The sequence below is a fragment of the Cyanistes caeruleus genome, chromosome 1, assembly GCF_971803275.1.
Source record: "Cyanistes caeruleus chromosome 1, bCyaCae1.hap1.1, whole genome shotgun sequence".
In the NCBI taxonomy this organism is placed as follows: Eukaryota; Metazoa; Chordata; class Aves; order Passeriformes; family Paridae; genus Cyanistes; species Cyanistes caeruleus.
Genome location: NC_141701.1, coordinates 137,448,453 through 137,468,954, shown reverse-complemented (window position 1 = coordinate 137,468,954; position 20,502 = coordinate 137,448,453). Strand labels below are relative to the sequence as shown.

Here is a 20,502-nt window from a genome sequence, read left to right as displayed (position 1 = left end):
CAAAGCACTTTAGGAATATTCTTTTACAGGAAAATGTGCATGTGTAAGGAATACAGTTTAATCTTCTCTAATGCAATATCGTACAAGCAGCCAGGTCTGGCTACTCTTTCCTTAGTATATGTTGTATGAGGGACTCAGATTTTGCAATGGCAGAAGGGCTGGGAAGAAGTGATTTAGCATGAGAATAAAGGACCAGATGAGACATGTATGTGATGGCAAATTTCTCTAGAGAGGCACCCCAATATTGAACTTTTCACAGACCCTGACATCATGTCCTAAACAATGTCAGGGATTCAAAGTATTCAAGAGTATTTTTCCCCTCCTTTCACAACATGGTCTATGCATTCTTATCTCTTTTGTGATATCAGGCTGCAATTCTGCTCTGTAACTTGTGAGAATGCTGTTTGCTATGGAGGCATTCAACTCCATGAAACTGGGGTGGCAGAGCTCCTCATCCACTGACTTCCTCTCTACAGACAGTGAGGATGTGATGACAGCGGGAGTTTGAAAAAAGTCAGCTCATCCTTGCATGCAAAATGCTAGGCCTTTGTTTTCATCTTCTTCCCCAAGACTTAAAAAAATTGCAGTGTTTATATTTACTGACTTAATTCCTGGCCAGCCTCCAGGGAATTTGGGCTGCAAAATCACAGGGGCTGCCTGTGCTCAGACTGTTTGGATGAGTTTTAGGGACCAAGACCTAGGCTAGTGCAGGTTGTGCTTGAGTGGCAGGAGCCTCTCTCCCACACATCCTTTCCTTTCCTTTCCTTTCCTTTCCTTTCCTTTCCTTTCCTTTCCTTTCCTTTCCTTTCCTTTCCTTTCCTTTCCTTTCCTTTCCTTTCCTTTCCTTTCCTTTCCTTTCCTTTCCTTTCCTTTCCTTTCCTTTCCTTTCCTTTCCTTCCCTTCCCTTCCCTTCCCTTCCCTTCCCTTCCCTTCCCTTCCCTTCCCTTCCCTTCCCTTCCCTTCCCTTCCCTTCCCTTCCCTTCCCTTCCCTTCCCTGTAGCAGGTGTATCTATTTTTAACAGGTGTATCTATTTCTAACAGGTGTATTTATTTTTAACAGGTGTATTTATTTTTAACAGGTGTATTTATTAGATGACACACACACACTATGCAGCATTTCACCATTTAGCCTAGGGAAGGTTTTATTAATTTCTGACTTGCTGCTGTCTGGATAAGCAGCTGTTTGTTTAAAGAGAACTTGACAGGCTGTTCCCAGAGCTTGCTGGACAATGAAGGTAGTCTTAAAGCATCTGTTTGAAAAATATGGTTCATCTGCTAATGAATTTAAGAACACTTCTGTGACACTACAATAAGCCTCACAGGGAATATGTAAGACTGATGGATCACCATGAGAAAAGGTGTAACAAGGAGTACCCTGAGCACAGTTCCCTGGGTCTGGAGGTCCCAGCCATGGTGTATATCCTGTGCTTCCCCTGGACAAGGCAGGGATGGCTGTGCATGCTCTGTTAAGTCTTCCACCTGCGTGTCTTTCCTCCCTGAGCTCCTCTACTGTGACAAAAATACCACAGCTCTGTGGTGAGAACACACACAGACCGAGCCTGGGCTAGCTGGCCCCCATGGGCTGCTTGCCAAGGTGGCTGACAGAGACTGGACTCATCACATGTACCTTGGTGAGCTGGTCACAGCCACACTGGGCAGGAATCCATATCACACTCCTGAGAAGACTGCTTTCTCCATACAGCACAGATGAGCTAAGAGATCAGGTCATGCCCAGATCATCAGCTCACCTCTGTGAAACCATCCAAAAGTGGTTTGGACCAGATTTAAGTACAAACTAAACATCTGTCAGAACAGCAAAGTTCACCATCCCCAAAGTCCGTGTTTCCCTCCCCACAAATGAATCTTATTGTGGGGAAAACGTACGAGCAAATAATTAATTTTGGAGTCTGCGGGTGGCCCCCGAGGTGAACTGGAGCTCTGAGTTTTACATAAGCACACCCCCAGACAAACTCTGTCTTTGCTTCAGATCAGCATCAGCGAGCCCACGCACATCTCTCCCGAGGCCTTTGTGCAAGACCTTTATCCTTCTACCAACGGGGAAGCCAAACCCCTGGGGTGAAAGACAAGTTGAAAGCTAAGATCTGAATGATTTGGCAGAAACTGGAGCTATTGCAAGATTTTCCAAGATGAGCCCACTGGGGGACTGGAGAGCTCATGATGATTTAATGTCTTAAAAGAGAATGGGGCTTAATCTAGACCATGTGCTGAGAGGAGCTGCTGAGCATGGAGGTAGAGTAAGGCAAACCCACCCTGACTACAACTTCACTCTCCACATCTGGGTGGCTGAGAAATGGCATCTGTCTTCCTATGGTCCTTGTTTTTTACATATTGAAGCACTGATCCAAGCTTTGTTTTTGTGGTCAGACCCTCCTACATGTGCTGGGTTTGTACCCCAAGGGTACCCAAGGAGTTCTCTCTGGGGCTGAAGTGTTTGCAGCACAAGGTGGGGGAAGGCAAACCCTGCACTGCCCCTGAGCCAGGCCAGGCATGCAGGTCATCCAGCTCATGTAGATGATGCTCAGGAAAAGCAAGCTGATACATTGCTGAAATTGATCCTGCCAGACAGGGCTGCAAGCAGGGCTTTGGCCCCTGCAGCTGCAGCAAAAGGAACCTGTGTGGTGGGTTTGTTGAAGGCACACACCAGTTCCATGGCTCTGGAGGGAAGGGACAAATATCTGGCTGTTTACTGAAAATGCTATGAAAACCCAGGGAGCAGAAAAGAAGAGGAAGAAAGAGAAAAGCAGTCATAAGCAGAAAACTAGGAACAGACGGTAAGAGAACCTCTGAGGGATGCGGGGTCAGGGCTTCTGCTCCTCCCTGCTTTTGTTCCTATAACTCCCTACTCTCCCCATCTCTGCTGCTGCCATGCCCGGCCACAGAAAAAGCAGAATGAAACCATTGCATGGCTCTGACCCAGAAATACCTTTTAACTACCTGAGATGGAACAAGGTTCTTCTGCTTTTTCAGCATAAGCACTGAGAATTTTATCAGTCATGCTTGGCCTGAAAGAGCTGCTTGCTAAGTCTTGCTGGGTTTCAAAGTCCTCTTCTGAACCAGAACAAGTACAAGATGTTAGAGAGAAAACAGATCCCAGCAAGGTCCCAAGCCTAGTCCAGAGGGATTGTCTGCAGGGTAAAACAGAGTCACAATTCCTTTGTTCCTACAGAGAAATAAGACATTTATTCAAGTTAGTCTGCTCAGCCCTCAGCCCTGGCTATCACTAACCTCAGTAATGCTGAGGCATGGATTTTGATGGTGGTTTACTATGCAAGCTGGAAGATCTCACAGCTCATAAACCATCTTCAGCATCCTCCTTAGGACATGACATTCACTTCTAGATAACGACATGCTCTGGTTTGGTTTAGATTTTGCAAGCCTCTTTAACAAGAAGCAGATCCATCTCACTGGCCCCAGGGCCAGTCAACAGCTGGTCAAGGGGACTGAGGCAGCCCCGTGTCAGCCCCATTCACCATCAGCATGTGAGACAGACACACACAACCCCTTCCAACAGAGGTGTGTAAATGAGGACAATCTCTGAAGCAATCTACTCATCTCTGTAACAGGACCTGTGGCAGCTACAGCTCTGATGGCAGGGCAGGTGGGATGTTCCCTGCCTGCCTGCATGGCACAGCCCTGTTCCTTTCCATCCACAATGCGTGCTGCTGTTGGACCAGAGTCACTGCTTACAAATGGTGCCTGCCACAACACACAGCCACGTGTGGAAAACACCAACACATCACCCTGCGGGCCAGGGCAAGCCCTGTGGTGAGGCTGTCACTTGCCCTGCAGCATCCTCAGGGGGCCAGAGTGTCATGAAGGGCAGGGGGAACAAAACCATAAAAAGGATAAGATTTACAAGAATCCCAATTTGGATTTTGGGAAGCACGAGGTGCCAAAAAAGCCACAGAGCCCTTTCTCATTGCTGTGAGGGCTGCCTGGGGCTGCCACGTCAGAGTGACTCTTGGGGACAGAGACCATGAGAATGGTGTCTTTTGCTGCCTGGACACATTTAACTTCTGACCTCTATCAGCTGTCAGATTAGAAGGGGTTTAGTCACATCAGTCTGAGCAGAAATTAAAGCCAAGCTCAAGGGGTGAAAGGGCAGAGCCTTAAAGGGATCACCGTAATTGACAGGGCCTCTTAATCCCCCTGTTCTTGTACATTAATCCAAATATCTCCAGTTCTTCTTCTTAACCTGCTTTCATAAAGTAAAGAGAATTATACTTAATATAAGTGTAGGAGTAAAGTGTGACCTTGGGCCTCCTGCAGAAGGGGTTTGAGGCTGTTGTGAATGCTGTTCTCTATCCGGTCACTCCCCAGCCCTTCCCCAGCAGTCTGAGAGCTGGAAATGATCAGGCAGCTCCTCCTTGTCCAAGCCGTGGCAGTGACACTGTGCAGGACAGGGCTGTTGTTTGATGTTCCATTTGCAGTTTACATTTATAATGGCAGCATCCTGATAACCTGGGTACTTGAAACAGGCCCAAGCAGAGAGGAGCTTGGAGCACACCACATCCATCACCTGACAAGCGTGGTTGGCGGGGCTGTGCTGCTCAGAACATCCCCCTCTAGTGCAGAAGCCAACATGTAGGACCTGGAGGCCACCCCCACCTTCAGGGGGATATGAAGGGGTGAGTGCAGTTAGAGGTGTCCTTTTGATTTGGAGAAGTGCTGGGATTGTTTTATTAATGCGTGATGCACAGAGGATTTCAGGCTCTTTGACTATCATCCCAAGAATTTCTCAGGTTATCAGATAAAAAATATTGTCTTTCCAAAGTTTAAATACTCACAGGGAATAATGGGCAGCAGCCAATTACGTAAAATAATTTTTGGAAGCAAAGTTGATGTGCAAAACAACTTCTTGCAATTAATTTTTTTACAGTGAACTCTTTTCAAGGCTGATCTTCATCTCAGGAGGTGTAACTGAGGCCTCAAACACTAAATGCACTCTGTGGGCAGTAGGAAATGTAACTGGTAGCATGGTGAAGTTAATTTTTAGCTGCTAAATAAAGACATTAACAGCTAAACTAAGTTGCTAAACTACCAAGGACCTGGGTTGTGCTTTCGTGTGCCTTGATAGTGCAGCTATGCATTGTCACCAGGGGGGTCTCAGTTCTACTGAGAGATAAACAGGCAGAAAATAAGAGATTCAGCTCCTGAATCATGGGGAAGAGGTAGAAATTCCATGCTTATTTTACAGGAGTGTAACAGCTGTGACACTGACAGAATTTTAGGAGTTAGGGACAGTTCCAGTGGTGCCAGCCTTCGGGACCACATTGGCTCTGGGTGGTTTCAGTGGTCATCACTTCTCACTACCATGCAAAGCCAGCCTAATGGAGAAAAAAATATCCCTGACCCTGCCTCCTGACATCCATGTGCATTGTGCTTTGTAGCTACCCTGGCTTGTTCTGACAGTGGGAAACTTACCCTGTAAACCAAGCTCCTCTCAAAATACATGAAAGGCATCTAGTTTTTGCTGGCATGGTGGTCAAAGCCACAGAAAATTGTGGAAAGAATGGAGTTTCCAGAGGCAAATTATTTTGTCTTAAGCTCCTGAAACATCTTAGTTGAACTCTAAGCAGGCTGAGAATGAGTTCTATCAAAGGGAAGCAGTCTAAGAAACAGTTGTGGATAAAAGAAATATGAAAGCTATTCAAAAATAAGGAGGAAAATAAAAGCCTTTAAGTGGGATGAAGGAAAACAAACACAGATCCCAAGAGGAGGAGGAGAGAAGAAAAACTCCAATGAAACAAGAAAGAAGCTGATGAAAACCTGGTCTTACAGAGGGCAATAATATTTTGCTGCTAACTTCACTGGGCCAGGATTTTATCCACTTTTTCTAATTATGGGCTTTTCATTCCAAAGTTTTCTTCCATCTCGTGATTCATCACATCTCCTGTCTGGACATGCAGTAGCACAGAACTCCCATTTAGTTTGGAAAATACTCTTTTAATGGAACTAATCGCTCTTGGAAAAAAACCTAGTTTCAAATGACAGGAGGAGGAGACGAAAGGTTCATGACCTCAAATAAAATTTTTGAACCCCATGAACACACAAAAATAATTTGAAAAGTTTATAAAACCTCAATTTTTTTTTGCCCATCCAAGTTTGGGCCTGTCAGGCCAGAAGCCCAGATTCCTCCTCAGATCCAGCCCTGTGAACACAGTGACACCGATGCATTTCACAAAAAGCCTGGCCAAAAGCAGAGCCCCTGAAGAGGAGCTATTTGGGCAGCTGAAGCAAGAGAAGGGACAGCCAGTCCCTTTGAAGTTATCAGCCAGGGGAGGCGTTGGATAAGCCCAGGCCATTTGTAATCAGATGTCATGAGAGGACTGTCAAAGAGATCTCCCCACACTTGCCTTGTCACTGATGGTATCTCAGTGCAGATAAAATAAGAGCAGCAGCGAAAGGAAGCCCGAGCCTTTATCTGCTCACACCTGGGCTGCGAAGGTGCCGCGCAGAGACAGCGCCCAGCGTGTCTGAGGGCACGGCAGGGGGAGGATGCTGCTCTGCTCAGCTGCAGGGGGACATTGTCCTGCAGCCCCAGGGAGACAGCCCACGCCATCAGCTCCTGACCATGCACTTGGATCTATCATGGAGAATTTGTGTTCACAGCCTTAACTTTCATCTCCCTGTGAAAGCTGGACTGAAAAGGTGTTTTCTTCTCAGATTACTGGGAAAATTTCATTACACTGTTTTTAGATGAATTTGCAGGCTTTCACAAGGCTGCTCACAACTGCTCTCCCTGGCCTCCTTCTTTTATGGGAAGTAGCTTCACAAGCCACTGAAGCAACCAAAAACTCAGTTTTGATGTCCTTTCCTTGTGCATTTCCTGGGGTTGAATAGGTTGAGGTTATGTAGCAGCTTTTATTTTGTGGAGGTATCTCTAGGCTCTCTGTACCCATGCATTCAAATCAGCCTGCAGGAATGTGACACCTTGGAGAGTCTTCTACTGCCAAAACCCAATGGGAACTGGCCATCAGTCTTGAAGGGACAGATGGATCAACAAACACACAAACAAAGAGTGCTATCGTATTTACCCTGTTTTTCTTGGAAAGCAGAGCTAGAAAGTCCAGTGACACATTCAGAGATCTGGGGTAATACCATGTATTACATCAATAGCCCTCTTGGCCCAAGTCTGTGAGGCATGAGTTGTGCATGGGCATTGTATGAGCCAAGGAACCCTGCAGCAACCTCAGCTGCACCCAGAGTCACTGCAGCAGATGCATGCTTTGAAATGCTCCTTGGAAATTTTGCCTAGATCTCCATGGCTGTTTTGAGACAATGGCATGAAGTGCCCAGTGAGTCTCCAACCAAGGAGCCTCTGTATTGTGACCTGGTAAATACTAGTCCTTGAATGTTTTGGTGTGGGTTTTGAGATTTTTGTCTCAGCAGTGGGGAGGCCCTAATGCTGATGTCTTGGAAGTCCTCTGCAGACAGGGAAAGGTCTGCTTGAAGTTGGGATTTTAGATGGAGCCAGTGCTGTCAAGTACACCTTTTAGGGATTTTTTTCTCTTGGGCTTAGTGATGCTTTGTGATGATGTTCTACCTACACAGAAACTCTGTGAGCAGATCCCTCTATGGGAACTTTGCTGAGTTTTTATTACATCCTAAACTTCTTTGCTCCAAGAAATCCAGCATCATCTGAATTCTAGCCACCATGCACAGACCAAGGGGTCCCACAGGATTGCAGTGGTGTGAAAAGAGATCTTGACCCCTTCACTATATTTAACATAAATCAAATGTCAAAGTGGGGCTGGAACTCCATGTGTATAAACCATCTTCCCATACTTATTAAACTACAGTAACTATCTCCCTGCCCTTCCCCCTCTTCTTAATAGCAGTATAAATAGTCCAAAGGTCTCTTGTCAACACAGCTCCCAGACTTCTAGCTCTTTGAGGGGCAAATGTACTTTGTTTTATTACTTGTATGGCATTCCTCAAAGAAGGGGACTTTGACCTTCTTAAATTCTTCCTGGAGATTAAATACCAAAACCAGCAGTCCACAAGGGAATTAATAGACAGCTTCAATACACACAGCAGGACCTTTGGAGGGGGTCAAGTTATTAACACACTGGGAAATGTAGATTGTATCTTCCAATGCAGGATGTATCTTGCATTCTAAATCAGATAATGACAATGGGACACAGAATGCTGCATTTCTGAGATGAGTTCTGCAGCTCTCAGCAGATCTTCCAGTTCTGGATATTTTACCAAGGACATAAACTTTGCTGACTTTAGAAATCTCCACATAAAAAGGAATGCATAACAAACTTCTCCTTTTTTTTTGAAAAATTATGCCTTCTGTAACAGTGGGCCCATGTGGCTTTATTTTGCATTAGACAAGGAATCTTACCTGGGGGCTGAATACTTATTCAACCTCCTACTGCCTCAAAACAGACAACCATACAAAAATATTTGGTTAATATTTACATATATAAGGAAATTAATGTCAGGCATTGAAAACCCTTTAAAGGTATTTTTTGGTGCAGTTTTGAACAACTGAAGCTTGCAGAAGCAAAATTTAAGCCTGATGAGAGCTAAGAGGTAATGGAAAACTCCTTTCAGCTTTCTTGCCATGCATATTTGCACTGGAAACATGATTTAAAATATTCACTTGAGGTAGATGAGCCAAGAAACAAGGATAAGTGACAGAACCAATATAAGGTTTTCAATTAAGTCACCATTTCTGTAAAACTTTGATACTTGAAAATGTAACAGTTTAACAGCCCTCTCTTGTTTTGGAACTGCTGTGCACCAAGTCAGAGATTTTACCTTTGAAATTATCAAGAAACAGATAGTATCTTAAAAAATACCTTTTTTTTTGTCCCCTCACCTCCTTTTGCTTTATGTACTTGGCCACTGCTGAATAGCACAAGCTTTCGAAACAAAAACCCTACAGTAAATGAAAATCATGAAAAGAATGAATAGGCTCAAATATATTACTTGTTATGAAATATTCCTTTGGCATGAATTGCAATAAACAAACCAACATCCATTCCCAAACAGCAGTAAACAAATCTTTACTATCCCCTGATTGCCAAAAATCTCACACTACTCAAGCTGACATGGAAAAAAGCATTAATGTTAGTGAGGGGTGAATTTCAGGAAGGCTGGCTTTGGTCTGGATAAGCATATCTGACATATGCAAGCCTTCTGGGAGCCTATAAAAACAAGCTTTCTTGGGATATTTCCTGCACTTCTGGTTAGGTTGGAAATGTCATGACAGCTGGCTTTGCCACAGCCCTTGGGCACTCCAGGTTGTGTTTCTGGCCAGAAATCAGTGAAACAAAGATGCTTGGAAAGAGAAGAAACCACAGAACAATGCTTAGAGCTTCCACAACAATTCCAGCCAGTGTGCTCCTTTTGCTCTTACATGCACTTGGACATGGCAGCTGTGTGGAAGATCGGCTCTTCTCCCTCTGTACAGGAAAAAAAGTTAAGGAATTAATGTTTGAAAAATGTTTTCTATCTCTTTTCTAGCTGCATGCAGGATGTATAGACATGCAGGCCAACCCTTACTGCTCTAGCCTCTCGGCATATGAAAAATGCAAAAATCCCTGGTACGTGCCCCCATTGCTGCATAACTTAACACTTCTTCCACCTTCTGCTCTCTCCCCATAAATTTGATCTATAAAATCCCAATAGCAATTTTAAAAATTAAACCCTGCCATATGGAAGTCAAATTTTAAATGCAAGTGATGTTAGATGTTTGAATCCTAACCTTAGTAGACCTTTTGGGAAAGGCAAAATAGACTTTGGCTTTGTCCTTGTGATAATATTAGGGCATGTTGTCATTTGTGCACCAGTTTCATCTCATACAAACAATAAGGTGTAGTGAAACTGTGAAACCTTGCCAAAAGAACTTCTGGGTGCTAAAATTTTATGGGTTCCAAAAGACAAATTAAGAGAACAGAAATCTAGCCACGCCAGCAAAAACAAACTTGTATCATGATCAGAAGCACCTTTGCTATGGACTGCTGGATGTCAGAGGAGTGTTCAGAGGCTCTGTCCATCTGTCCTTGCTGGTTCTGTGCTCACCCTGCTCCCTGGGCACTGTGAGCATCAGGTTCTTCAGGAGAGCAGGGAAGAGATATCACCACAGGAGATGGGATGCTGCCCTGAACCAGAACAGCAGAAATGCCCCTTCTCTGCCCTTTCTTCATGAGCATCAGATTTGCTCTTCTTGTTATGTTTTGTTTTATTGATCTTTAAAAGAATAAGCAGTGCTGTTAGACACAAATCTTTCTCCAATAAGATTTCTAGATATGCTCCAGATAGCTTATTGCTCCTGAACAAGCATCTCCAGCTGGAGACATGCTCTTTCCAAAACATATTCCAAGTAAGGCCCCCAAGCTGAAGCCTCCCTGGGCTGGAAGCCTCACAGGGCAGTGTGCCAGCCATGGATCATCAGCTGGGCTGTCACAAACATCTCCTGGAAATTGGTAGACTTGAAGAGGACTTGCCATCCCTTCAAGTGACTGGAAATGGAGCCAGATTGGCTGCCTTCTGCTGTTTTCACAGACAATCCAGAGGAAAAAAAAAAAAGATTATTTTTCCAAGGCAAACATTCATAGAAATACAGCTTCCCTTGAATATACAGGGATGATGAAATGTAGTGGGGGACATATACTTTTGTGTTTCTTCAAATGTTCCTCAAGCCAGGAGTTGGGCACTGCCCTTCCCATTGGGAGTCTTCTCTGTCATTTTATCCCCCTCTGGATTCCTTTGGCTGAAGGACTGAGGGATTTATGCTGTGCCCGATTTGCAAAGTTATGCTTTGAACAGGGCTCTTGGGGTCGATGTTCCCCACAACTTTTGTCTCAGGAGCACTCAGGTGTACTTGTCCCCTTTCAAGTGACAGGAGGGGTTAACCTGCTATGAATCTCAGAGGGGACAAGGCACACCTTTCTCTGTCTCTGTGACTTGTAGCTGTACCTGTAAAACACAATGAAGTGTTAAAATACATGCCTGGCCTTTGATCCTGGGGCCAAATGTAGCTCTGGTATGAACCCAGCGTCTTTCCTAATGAAAGAAACTTTCATTTCCTCCAGGAGGCCACTGCGGGATTTGCACACAGAGTGGGCAGTGCTTTTGGCTTCCAGCCTAATTCCTTAATATCCCCTGCTCCTCCATACATATCCTGGGAAAGAAAGGTGTTACCAACCTGGGAGCACAGGGGCAGGAGGGAGGTGGCAAAGCAAATCTGTCTGCACAAGGCTCAAATGCCGTTGTCCTTCCCATAAAGAGCCAGTTTAGGTTTATGAACACAAAGGCCTTTGATGTTGTTTCATGGCATTTGCTGCTTTAAAGATAATAGATGGTTTCACAGGCTGAGCCCCCGGCTGGGGCTTGGCAGCAAATGCCGAGCGATCCGTGCTCCTGGCAGAGATCTCCTCAGCGTGTACGGCTCTCCTGTGGGCAGCCGTGGGAGCACTCCAGCCTCTCCCAGCCATCTGGAAAGGTGCACATAGCTGCCTCCCTCACAGGGTCCTCCCTCACTGGGTCTTGCTGAGGTTTGCACGGTTCTTTATAACTTATTTACCAGCTAACATTTGCTAACTTGTTCCATCCCTGCGGGTGGAATTACGTGTGGGCAGCGCAGGCCGCTCCAGCCTGATGTCAAAGCTGTGCCAGGAGGAGCGGCCTTCCCCTCGGCCCCTTGGCTCTGCGGCTCCGAGGCACACCTCAGGCCAGCCTCATGGCTCAGGCCTTCCCTGGCATCCGCTGGGATTTGGGAGCTCTGACACTGCTGCATCCTGCCAGCTGCTGCCCAGCCAGGATCAGGGGGTGTGTGTGTGAAACCTGCTGTGGGAGTGTGGGAGTGGGAGTGCGTGTGAGTGTGTGTGAGTATGCATGTGTATGTATGTGTATGTGTATCTGTGTCTCAGTGTGTGTGTGGGTGTGTATGTGTGTATCTGTGTCTCAGCGTGTGTATCTGTGTCTCAGTGAGTGTGTGAACATGTGTGTATCCGTGTCTCAGTATGTGTATCTGTCTCAGTGTGAGTATCTGTGTCTCAGTGTGTGTGTGTGTATGTGTGTATCTGTGTCTCAGTGAGTGTGTGAACATGTGTGTATGTCTCAGTGTGTGTATCTGTCTCAGTGTGAGTATCTGTGTCTCAGTGTGTGTGTGTGTATGTGTGTATCTGTGTCTCAGTGAGTGTGTGAACATGTGTGTATGTCTCAGTGTGTGTATCTGTCTCAGTGTGAGTATCTGTGTCTTAGTGTATCTGTGTCTCAGTGTGCATATCTGTCTCTCAGTGTGTCAGTGAGTGTGTGTGTGTGTGTATCTGTGTCTCAGTGTGTGTATCTGTCTCAGTGTATCTGTCTCAGTGTGTGTATCTGTCTCTCAGTGTGTGACTGTGTGTGTCCCTCAATCCGTGGTCCAGGAGCTGACCCACAGTGTCTCCCCAGGCCACTGTCGCTGCAGACGGGCACTTTGTTCATCTGTGCCCCACGGTCCCCCCCAGGTCCCTCTCTCATCCCAACCCGCAGCGAGTCCCGTTTCAGTGGCGCTCCCCCTCCCCACCCAGCACATAATGTTTCTATTGTGCCGATGCTGTTTTTCTGGGGAAGCGGCAGGGATTTAAATATCATAAAGGCAGAAGCTGGGCTTTGATACACTGTCACCAAAAGCTGAATACTGTAATTTTCAGCAATTTTCTCCCTACTCCCCTTCACCCCCAACCCCTCCCTGCCCCCTCCTCTCCCCGAGCCCCCTCCCAGCTGCTTTTTTCCTGACAAGCCGCTCCGCTGCTTCTCCCGCATGATCCTCACTTGGCAAATTAATGTGCTGCTGCTGATGAGAGACAGTGGGTTACTGTGAGCGCGGGCTCTCTCGTCTCCTCTCGCTATTACACCCCGGCAACATCAAAGGTCCGGTCATCCTGCTCCCATCTTCCCGTGGGTCCTGACTCAATCGCTCGGTTCAAAAGTGCAGGCTGGGACAGGGACAGGGACAGGGACAGGGACAGGGACAGGCTCACAGCCACCATCGATGGACATGGGACGCATCGATGGACAGCACAGCGCAGCACAGCACATCTTCCCCTTCTCCTCCTGGTGTTAATTGCTCAGTTGGGAAGGCAATCCACCTTTTGTCACTTCATACCTTTTCCATCTGAGTCAAATTTTTGTAGAAAGAGTCTTTTCCCTTCTTTTTTTCTCATAACTATTTAATTTTTCATGATCTGCCCTCCTGGGATCTGGCAGTTCCCCTGGTGGTAACTATGCTGGTTTTTTTAGGCAGTAACAAGACACTGTTCTGAAAAGCAATTCTGATTACTCTGTGAATTTAGACTTGAATTTATATATTCTCTTTCTGTGGCAGAGAGAGATCTCTTCATAACAATTCTCCCTTCATAACAGATTTCTCCCTTCGTAACAATAAACCTTGCATATGTGTGAAGGAAAGGTAAAGGGGAAAAGTACTGAAGACCTGCTTATTATTTGCTAATCTCCTGTTCTCAAAAATGTGTTGTACTGGTGAGAAATGGTTCTCTATTTTCACCATTTCTGGGATTTTGTAGCGCTGTGAATAGTGTGTGGTGAGATGAGGAAAGCAGCTGTCATAGCTGTGGTGGTACCACCCCAGCTGCAGAGCTCTCCCACAGGACAAGGCTTGGTGCCCTGGGACACACACCTCCATATCCCTTCCCAGTCTTTGGCTCCTGTGTAAGCAAAGCGCCCAGAACCCCTGGCCATGCAAGGCTGCAAGGGAAAGGCAGCTCCTTCCAAAATCAGAGTGCCTTGTGTCTGCAAGTCACTCCATAAACAGCACTCACACCCCATCCATAGGTTATCCATTGGTCCCTGCCCAAACAGGAGTCAGGGAGAAGCAGAGTCATCCCCTGCCTGCATCCTTTGTGCAAGGAGCAGTAAATATTTCTCTTCTGCTCAGCTGCAAAGGGCCGGGGAGGCTGTTGGATGTGGTGGCAGTCCTCGCTGTCCACACAGGGGCTGGCCACCCTTCAGGACCAGCAGCACACACCCAGAGAAGATTCCCTGAGAAAAAGCAGAAGTCCATCCCTGCAGCTATGAAGATCCCTGCTACCATGGAGGCAGCATCCCAAGCTGTTCCCACCAAAGGGATTATATTGCAGCAAATCTGCTCCTGTTCCCTTGGTGCTGTGTTTCATTGTGCTTAGGCAGTGGCTCAGTTTTTCTCTCTCTCCAACTTCTGGAACAACTTGAGAGTTCTGGCCTCAGTCCCGAGGACTACAGTAGCTCTTCCTCCTGGGAGAAAGTGGGACAGCCTAAGGATACAGAGTAGCTTGGAGCAGGAGAGGATTGTGTTTCACCCTGTGGGATATTAACTGGTTCAGGGATTTTATTCACCTGAGCTGCCCCAGCAGCTCCTGCGAGAGACCAGACACCCACATCTTCCGCCTCACATAAAGGCTCAAGAGAACACAGATAAAACAAAAGAAAGAAGACAAATGTTCCAGCAACCAGGGAGGTTTGCTGTGTGGAGCTGGGCTTGTCCTTGCACTGCCACTCAGAATACAGACAGCCTTGGTTCCATCTAACATCCCTGCTCTCCAGTTCTTCCCCTGCAATGGAGCTGAAGCAAACACACACTAACTGGGGTTATACGGTGTCTAAGCATGCTCAGATTTCTTCCTAGCTGTCCAGGGCTTGCAAAATTTACAGTATTGCAATTTATCTGCATTTATCAGGGAAGAACATCAGTGCCAAAGTGTGTGTGATTCCAAAGAAGAACAAACCATTCAATTAACTACCTGTTTGAGTATATTTTCATCTAAGACAGGCCCTACAAAGTTTAGCAGTCTCCTATGGGGTTTTGGAGCATGTTACTGGAGGATCTGTTAAAATGTAAAAGTTTGCCAAGGTTACAATTGAATTAAAACAGCTCTGAAGTTCCCAACCATGCCCCTCCCATTACCTCAACAGGGTTTAAGTACATTAAAGAAACAAGGAGAATGACAAGCCCATACAGCGTAGTAGTGCCAGAGTTGCTGGTATTGAGGCACTGAATTTCATCCTAAATGTTTCAGTTTCAGTCAGGAGCTGAGACCAAGTCCTTGGATCTCAGTGAGTAAAAATCTTGCTTCAGGCATTCCTGTTGTGCTTTTTTTCCACATAATGATATTGTTGCATGTAATGAGATATTAGCAGCTCATTCACCGCTTTACATGCTCCATCTGTCATGGAGGAGAAAATTGCAATTTCTTGACTTATGCAGTTATTAGTGTAAATGTAAATTAGTCATGGCAAATTTTGAGAAGTCCAAACTTGGACTTGAAATTATGGTAAGAATGATGAAGACGCAAAGGTATGTTTGGAGGGAACTATCTGCTTTTGGAGAACTTGGCCTCAGATTCAATTAATTTCATGCCAGATGTATGCCTCTTACAACCCTGCATTGTTATTTTGAAGGATATGGCATGTTGAACAGGAACTGTCAACAAGCCAGTCAGAGCACCATGAGGTTCAAACCCTCACTAAAACCTTCTTCTCTATAACTTATAGGGAAAAACCCACAGAGAATCAAAGAAGCCATTTGGGGGACAAAAAACCCCAATACCCAGGAGCAGCTCTTTGCCTGGGGGTTAAGGACATTCATACTCAAATTTGCAAGATTGTGCTACTCTTGCAAGTTTGTGCTACTGGCAGTGTTTTTCCTGACAGAGTGACCCTAGAGTTCAGTGTAGGATTTAGCCACCCACATGCAGACAGTTAAATATGGATGTCTGAACACTAGATATCTAAACTCTTATTGCAGGCAATGGAGAATCAGTCAATGTGGTTGTTTGGGTCAGGTGCCTAAATATGACCAGCCAGTGCCATCAGAGATGATAGAGGGTATTGAGGTATCTGCACTGTCAGGGTGGTACTGTGCAGGACCTATCCAGACCATACAAACAGACCTGCATCTGGACACCACACCAGAAAACCACATCAGGAAACTTCCCACTCTCCACTCTCTCTTGGTGCTTGTATTTATGCATTAAATTGACTACAAGGAGCTCTGTGCATCCTACAGCTGACAGACAAGAGGTGCCTACTTAAGGTGAGCTGAACCCCACTCTGAAGGTTTAACTCTGCCTAAAAGTACACTGTAACATGAAAAAGTGTAAGACTGACCCTAATGATCCCACTGTTTGTCTCAAGCTCTCTTCTTGAGAGGCAGGCACTTTGTGCCTTTACAGCGTCCTAGATCTTAGGGCCAAAAAGGTGGTTCTGTGAGCATTTTGAATTTGAGAGTGGTATAACACAAACCATTTCATTTCAGTCTTCTCAAGAACAAGGCTTTACAGCATGTTGAACCTGTAATGGGATGTGTGCCTTGAGCCTGCTTGATGCTGAGGTGGGTGAAGCCAATTCCTGAAGATCTCTTCCAAAGCTCTTGCAGCCCCTCCAAGAGAGAGCTTTTGGGGAGCTGTTTGGTCATGGCTCATGCTGATGTGCACCCTGGTGAGGAGTCTGGCCCTCAGATGAGAGCTGAGGACATGAGGAACCTGAATGGATGGTCCAAACAGCAGCAGCAGCACAAGAGGACAAACCAAACATAGGCATTTGTTTTGACAATATTGAAATAATTTGCATTGGCAATGTCAGAAAAATATACTTTACACAGATATTTACCAGAACTTTTTATTTCTTGAGAAACTTTGTCTATTCAAGCTTTGTGCTCCAAAGGAAAGCTCACAGGCAGTGCTTGTTTCTCAGGGTCAGAGACTGAGCTACTGCTGCCTGCTGAGCAGCAGCCTGAGTAGTGTCTACAAGCAAGGGAATGTTTTTGCTCTCATGTTTTTCTCTCTCTTATATTACACCACTCCTTGTCAGCCCTGCTTTGGTGAGTACAAAGTACCTCCTGGCCATGACATCATGCCACAGAAAACAGACTAATGAGGCAAAGGAAGCAAGGTTCACTTTTCTGCAGGCAGGCTGGCTCCAATCACCTGGTTGTAGTTAAAACAGATCACACTGAGCAGTCCTGCTCTGTAAGAGCTGAATTTCATTCTCTGTTACTGGATGTTTATCTGATATCTTGTAAAAACTGTTGTCCATTTCTCCTGCTTTTAGATCTTTTGCTTTTATGAAATGTTAAATCTCCAACTCTGACCCTTCAGCAAAACCAGTTCCCTTCATCAAATGAATCCTGTGACTTTGATTATGTAGGAACTTTCATTAAAAGGGTCCAAAGTAAAGCAGACAAGGAAATGTCTTAGTGATTTGCAGCAACGCATTGAGAAACAAAAGGAAACGGATGGCAGAGATAAGGAAAATAAAATAGCCACAATTTTTTAGTAAGAGGAATAGAACTCCCCCTGAGGGTCTGTGTTATAGTTGTGTTTAGTAAAACACAAGCAAAACTCATAGTAGTGGAACAAATACAAAATATTGCCAACTTGGAGCAGCACAATGAAATTTCTAATAGCCAGAAAACACTGACATGAAGGCATTACCAGAACATTTTAAGCTCTATAAAACAGTGTTTCCAACAAACAATTGGCTGTTATGGATTCAACCATAAAACTGGAAGTGCCATGCCCACTGCTGCTAGGGCATGCTGCAGCAGCATCCAATTTTGCCCTTTGCTTTGTTACTTTAATTGTGGACTTCAATTATGGCACAAACATTCTGATTTTTTTCTTCTTTGTCCACGTTACATTTTTCTGTTTTGAAGAACAAAATTGTCTGTGAATTCTGTGAATAAGGCTGTTTTTTTCTTCCATGGGACCATTACTTAACTAGTACCAGTGTGCACTGCAAGGTCAGTATGTTTACAAATGGATCTGGTTACCACTTGATACCAGCACAGACTGTACAGATGAGAGAAAAAAATCATCCATGTTTTCTGACAAAGCTCACCCATAAATTCTGTTTACTGTTGTCCACATAGAGTTTCTTGTAGCATAACATAAGGGGATTGAGAGAATGAGGTTGATGCTTGGGATTTTGAATGTTTTTTTGTGGTTTGGACATTCTTATAGAAGTGTGTTTGATTGTTATTCCATTTACAAACTCCTTCATGAAAGAGGTCCAAACAACCATCACAGAGCTGCTGTCTTATGTGAAATCCATAAAACTATAAAAACTAAACTATAGTTTAATAAGTAAAACTATACATCAATGCTGCTTATGAGCTGAATTTCTTTGTCTTAAAGGTTAGAGCAGATCCCAGGACATGGTAGATCTCATGTGGTTATTTTTTAAATTCCTTCAATCAAGCACAGTATAATCCTCTCCACCCCCTTCCCTCCAGTGCTTTGTTACTGCTAACTTTTCAACATCATCTATTTTCTTGTAGCATTGCCAAAAGAACTGATTATACTTTTAACAATTATAAAAGTCTATTTCACCATTTGAAAGAAGCTGAGAGGATTTTGTTCAAAGTTTCCACGAAGATTACTCCTCTAGCTGAGACCATCTAGCATGGATGACATCAGCCCAGAATAGTTTAAAAAAGAGCAGCATGTGGAAAGAAGGAGTTCAGGATAAAAAAGTGTCCCATGGCCTTGAGGGAGAAATTAATTTGGCATAAATCCAAAGTAATTTTCCTGATATGGTTTGCAGCAGACCCAGTTGCATTAGCCCTGAGGGGTTCTCAGTTGAAGGCAGCCAGGACATGATCCAGCCAAGTGGGAATCAGCCCCTGGGGCAGAGGGGTGGGCTGAAAGACAGGGGTGATGATCCTTGCAGGAACCACAGCCCCTGCCCCACTGCAGGAGCGTCATGAGCAAACACACTGAGTGTCCTGGGAAACTGTGAAAGGATTCATACACATCAGGCCAAGAGGAGTCCATTAGATCATCTTTTCCTCACTGAAGGCCAAATGTGGCTTTCAAATACCTTTTAAGAGCCACATGGTGGCACACCCCTCACTATTAGAAAATCTACGCCTTCAGCAAGGCACTGATAGGAAAAGAAGACCAGGTTCAATGGCTTTTGCAATAAATCCACACTCATCCACTATCTAATAACCTTGGAAATCCAATTACAGTGTCTGGGATCTAAAACATGAAGGATACTTCCCACTGCCATGCAAGCTAGATAAAAAAACTGAACCATGGGACCCTTGAGACCTCCCTCATTCCAGCTGTTCGGTGTCCAGGATGGCCTTCCCCTCTGTCTCCCACTCTTGCCTTCCTCTTAGGAGTCCATGGAACCCTGTCAGCATCAGCAGAACTCCCTGTGGAGAGTGAATACAGGATCATGGGGAGCAGCAAGAGGCACAGAGACATGGAATGGCTTCATGGACACAGGACATGCAGCAGCTACTGGGGAAGGGACAATAAGCCATAGACCTGCCACAGACCAGAGCCAGTGATGGCAAGCTGTCTCATCCAGAATGGCATGGTGAATGTTGCAAAGCCAGTCCAGGGAAGGGTAAAATCTGATCCTGGTGCAGCCTGAGGGGGAACAAGTTTCCTTTGATGATCTCTGACTGCAGGTTTCACCCATGTCCACTTCGGCAGAGCCCCAGGAGTTGGCTTCCACCATTGCAGACCCAGAAATGCATCTGGACACCGCTGAAAGATGTCAGGAGCTGGAGAAGCCACCATTTCTTCTGACTGTTTATTCTAGTTGTTAATCTCCTGTCATTGATTAGATGTTTTTAACTAATTTCTCAGTTGAATTTGCCTGGAGTTAAGCCTCAGCTTTTGGTTCTTGTTATGCTTTTCTCCCCTGCAATAAAGAGCTCTGCTGTGCCTACAATTTCTGCACATGAAGGTATTCCTGCTTTGTAATCACATAATTTCTTGACCTTTTTGATCAGACCACCAGGCTGAACTCTCTGTCCCAGAGAAATAACTTAGAGATAGGAGAGCTGAACAGAAATGCTAGTTTTGTGTTAGACTGGCTCCACACACAGCTGAGTGCACGGGACCAGGTTACCCTGTTTAACATTACTGATACAGGAGCACAGGTCATGAACATGGATGATGGTTGGGAGATCAAACTCTTTGAAAGGATTAAATAGATTCCCCATTCTCTGCAACAACTTTTTTTTTTTTCAGTAAAGATGGTCAAATTATAAAACTTTGTGCTTTTTCTGTATTTCCCTTCCTTGTGAATTACACAGGTGTTTCTTTCCTCAGCATATTCTGCTTTATTCACCCTTCTTCGTTCTTATGAAAACACAACAATATTTACTGTCTTATCCTGGTTTAGATTCAATTACAACAAAGCTGCCAGTCTCTCCCTGGGGATCTGTGTATAAACAATTGTGTTTCTTTATGTAAGCTCCAGGATCAGTAGCTGTAACAGGAGGACTGCAGTGGGCAGGGAGCACAGCCTGGAGAGGAGTTGCTCCACAACTGATGGCAAGTGCCTGACCCTGGCCTGCACACACAGGGGACCCATGATGGTGGGTGTGTGTCTGGGTGTGAAAAAGAGGGATTCAGGGAGCCCAGGAGCAGATGCAGAGAAGGGACAGGCTGGCAGCTGGCATTCCAGACCACATAGAGTGACTTGGACACAAGGAAAAATTTGGGAGGGCACCATAAGAAACTT

The 20,502-nt window shown here is 45.2% G+C and overlaps 1 long non-coding RNA gene across 1 annotated transcript; it reads left to right on the top strand.

Annotated features, from left to right (window-relative positions):
* Nucleotides 1-14,949: 14,949 nt before the first annotated feature.
* On the top strand, nt 14,950-20,028 carry LOC147655940 (uncharacterized). The gene is made up of 3 exons (XR_015279063.1): nt 14,950-15,072; nt 15,511-16,051; nt 16,274-20,028. It is a non-coding gene; the product is annotated as an uncharacterized LOC147655940 (long non-coding RNA).
* Nucleotides 20,029-20,502: the final 474 nt, after the last annotated feature.